At 40.4% G+C, this 4,541-nt stretch overlaps 1 protein-coding gene across 1 annotated transcript in view; it reads right to left on the bottom strand.

Moving 5' to 3' along the window:
* LOC102837380 (chromosome unknown open reading frame, human C9orf135) overlaps window positions 1-4,541 on the bottom strand; it is a 114,699-nt gene that overhangs the window by 56,473 nt on the left and 53,685 nt on the right. The gene's annotated exons all lie outside the window — the stretch shown is intronic.

The raw sequence follows: 4,541 nt of genomic DNA, 5'->3' as shown, positions 1-4,541 counted from the left end.
GGGAACCTAGGGGATCTTAGGAACACAAATGGATACTAAAGAGTCAATATTTTCTCCTTAGAAACTCTCGAAATCATAATGTGAAAGGTCACAGCAGAGAACCAGACATAACACAACACCACCAAGAGAACCTATCACTTTCCCCAAACCTGAAGACTAGGTTTTCTGATGTGTCCAATGAAGTCCCAGAAACTGTAACTTCACTAAAATTTCTGTTTAAACAGAAGAAGAAAGAAGAAGGAAGAAGGAAGAAGGAAGAAGGAAGAAGAAGAAGAAGAAGAAGAAGACCCCATTCTTTAGATTTAGAGTCTTCAACTACAAGAGTATCACGGTATTGTTCTTAGGTGCCATCAAGTCAGTTCTGACTCATAATGACCCTATGTACAAAAGAAAATCACTGCGTGCTCTTACAACATACTCACAATCTTTAAGCCCACTGTCACAGTCACTGTGCAAATCCAACTTGTTGAGGGTCTTCCTCTGCTTTGATGACCTTCTACTTTACCAAGCATGATGTCCTTTCCCAGAGATTTGCCCCTTCTGATAACATGTTCAAAGTACATGAGACAATGTCGTGCCATCCTTGCTTCCAGGAGTATCAAAATGTTATTGTTTTCTTAAGCATTGTAGACTTGGCTCTAACTCACAGCAACGCTGTATAGGGTTTCTGAGGAACACCTGGTGGGTTTGGAGTAGGTGGTGGATTGGAAGCACCCACCTTCCAGTTTAGAAGTCCAGTGCTTATCCTACAGTGCCACACCAGGACTAAGCAGGACTCAGAGTATCATGTTGTTGTTATTGTTAAGTGCCATTGAGATGGTTCTGACTCGCAGCAACTCTATACACCACAGAATGAAACACTGCTCAGTCCATCATCACAATTATCATACTTGAACCCATCGCTGCTGTCATTGTACAACCCATCTCATTAGGGGTCTTCTTCTTTTTCTCTGACCTTCTACTTTACCAAGCATAATGTTCTTCTTCAGGGACTAACCCCTCCTGATAATATGTCCAAAGTATGAGATGAAGTATCGCCATCCTGGCTTGTAAGGATCATTCTGGCTATACTGCTTCCAACACAGGTTTGTTTGTTGCTCTGGCAGTCCATGATACGCTCAGCATTCTTCTCCAACACTATAACTCATCGTTGTTGTTGTTGTTATGTGCTGTGGAGTCGGTTCCAACTCATAGCGACCCTGTACAGGGTTTCCGAGGCTGTAAATCTTTACGGAAGGAGAAAGCCTCATCTTTCTCCCATGGAGTGGCTGGTAGTTTCGAACTGCTGACCTTGTGGTTCGCAGCCCGATTCATAACCACTACGCTAATATTCATCAATAAATCTATGGTCTTCCTTATTCTCTGTCCAAGCTGCCCATGCATGCATATAAAGTTCATTGAAAATACCATGGCTTGGATCAGGCACATCTTAGTCCTCAAACTGACATCTTTGCTCTTGAACACTTTAAAGAGGTCTTGTGAAGCAGATTTGCTTAATGCAACATGTCGTTTGATTTCTTGGCTGCCACTTTCAAAAGATTGTGGATCCAAGCAAAGTGAAGACTGACAACAGCAACCTTTTCTCTATTTACTATGGCTTACCTACTGGGACAGTTGTGAGGATTTTTGTTTTCTTTACATTGAGGTGCAATCCATGCTGAAGGCTGTAGTCTTTGATCTTCATCAGGAAGTATTTTAAGTCCTTTTCACTTCCAGCAAACAAGGTTATATCACCTGCAAATTGCAGGTTGTTAATGAATCTTCTTCTAATCCTGATGCCATGTTTTCCTTCATATAGTCTAGCTTCTTGGATTATTTGTTCATCATACAGATTGAATGGGTATGGTGAAAGAATACAACGCTGGCAAACACCTTTCCTGATTTTAAACCATTCAGTATCCCCTTGTTCTGTTCGAACAATTGCCTCTGAGTCTCTGTACAGTTTCCTCATGAATGCAATTAAATGTTCTAGAATACCCATTCTTTGCAGTGTTATTCATAACTTGTCATGATCCCCAATGTCAAAAGCCTTTGCATAGATAATAAAGCACAGGTAGACATCTTTCTGGTATTCTTTGCTTTCAGCCAAGATCCATCTGATGTCAGAGATATGATATCCCACATTCCATGTCTTCTTCTGAATCCAGCTTGAGTTTCTGGTAGTTTCCTGTTGATGTACTATTGCAGCCATTTTTTTCATTGTCTTCAGCAAAATTTTACTTGTATATGATGTTAATGATATTGTTAGATGATTTTTGCATTCCATTCAGTCATCTCTCTTTGAAATGGACATAAATATGGATCTTTTCCTATCAGTTGGCCATGTTGCTGTCTTCTAAATTGTTTTTTGAAATATTTCAATTTGTATTCTGTCACTTCCTGGGGCCTGTCTTTACTAATGCCTTCAGTGCAGGTTGGACCTTCCTTTAGTACCATTGGTTGTTGATCATACGCTACCTTTTAAAATGGCTGAACATAGCCATAGTCAAATTCCTTTGGGCCACTTTGGATCAGTCTAAAGCTCTGCTCTAACTAGGTAACCAAGCTATTCAAAGCATTTTTAATCCCAGTCTCTGGTCTTGGCTCCTGGTGGTGCTATAGCTAACCACAAGGTCAATGGCTCAAACCCACCAGTGGCTTCATGAAAGAAAGATAAAGCTGTCTAGTTTTCCATACAGATTGACAGTTTTGGAAACCCTATATATAAGATCACCAAGAGCCAGAATTAACTAGATGGCATTTGGTCTGGGTCTTGGCTCCCTGGCCTACTCCATGACTCTCAAGGTCCTAGATTTCTCCCATCACTGCCCTTTAAGACTGCAGTCTCCTGAATCACCAAGGCACCCCCAGCACAATTTCCCAGCTCTGATCCATATACCCTAGTTCAACTCCTCATCCTCTTTGATTCCCAGGTTTGCAAATCAGTGATAGAGGACACTGTCTCGCCATCATATTCTGTATTTTAACAACAACAAAAAGACACTTTTGCAAAAAGTTTATTAGCCATCATTTTGTTTAAAGGTGTAGTAAGATGGACCTAAAAATGAACCTTAAGTTCAACTTGACAGCATTTAACTAAACTAATAATTAACCTTAGGTATGTGATGATTTTCTCAGCAGTAAAATATTTTGGTAAGTTAATCAACACCTTTGAAATTTATATTTAAAAAAGATATTACCATCAGTCAAACACTAAACAGATCTATAAAGGACTAGTTAGGTAAAGCATACTTTAGAGTAATCAGCCATTTGGGAACAAAAGGGCAGCATTTACCCAGCATACAGAAGGGTTAGAAAAAGAGGACTAGAAATAGGAAACGCAAAGAGGAAGTAGACTAAAATATGTTAATTACATTGTGGAGATTGCAGTCAATGAGCTAAAGTAAAATGTCCATGAATTGTTGAATGGAACACTGATCTGCTCTGTAAACTTTCACCCAATCCACAATAAAAAGTTAATACTTTAACCAAACAAGAAATAATGAGGAATACTGAGAAACTTTGTAGTGCTCTTGGTGTGCCGTCAAATCATTTCCGACTCACAGTAACACTGTATAGGGTTTCCAAAGCTGTAAATCTGTACAAGAGCAGAAAGCCTTATCTTTCTCCCATGGAGCAGATGGTGAATTTGAACCACTAACCCAGCAATTGGAATCCTGATGTGTCACTGTAGGATAAGCACTGGACCACAAGGTCATTTGAATTGCAAGGTCAGAGGTTCAAACTCATGAGCCGCTCCTCAGAAACCCTATACAGGGTCACTATGAGTTGAAACCAACTCGATGGCACTTAACAACAACAATACCGTTAGCAATGCAATGTGGAACCCACTATGCCACCAGGGCTCCAATATGTTCACTCGTTGTTGTTGTGTGGTTCCAAATCATAACAACCCTATATAGATTTTCCAAGGAATGGCTGGTGGGTTTGAACCACTGACCTTGCGATTAGCTGCCCATTGCTTACCCCACAGTTCTAAACCAGGACTCCAATATTTGCACTTGTCGTGTTGTTGTTAAGTGCCATCAAGTCAGTTCCAACTCTTAGTGGCCCTGTATAGTGTTTCCAAGGAACAGTTGGTGAGTTTGAACCACTGACTTTGCAGCTCAAATCAACCTTGCAGTCCAGTGCTTATCCTCCAGTGCCACACCAGAACGCTAATATTTGCACTGTTGTTGTTAAGTGCTGTTGAGTTGGTTCCAACTCAAAGCGACCCTGTATAGGGTTTCCAAGGAGCAGCTGGTGAGCTTGAACCGCCAACTTGCAAAATTTATTGAGCACTTATTCTGCATCAGACACTGTAGTAAGCACACTATATGCATTACTTTATTAAATACTCAAGACCATCCTATAAATGTTTTGTATCAAATATGGCCTCAGAAAGAAAAGTGCAATCAATGGGGGAACCGAGGTTTAAAGAAGGATCTACTTATATAAAAGTGTGGCCAGCCCTTTGAAGCAAAGCAGAAAGTTATAACCTCAAATGTGGTGGAGCCAAAAAATCAAACTGAAGCCTTCTGACTCCACAGCCAGCTCTGAAT

This window comes from Chrysochloris asiatica, unplaced genomic scaffold (genome assembly GCF_000296735.1).
Source record: "Chrysochloris asiatica unplaced genomic scaffold, ChrAsi1.0 scaffold00014, whole genome shotgun sequence".
Lineage (NCBI taxonomy): Eukaryota > Metazoa > Chordata > Mammalia > Afrosoricida > Chrysochloridae > Chrysochloris > Chrysochloris asiatica.
Note: the sequence above shows the minus strand (reverse complement) of the source record. Positions and strands in the feature narration are given on the sequence as shown.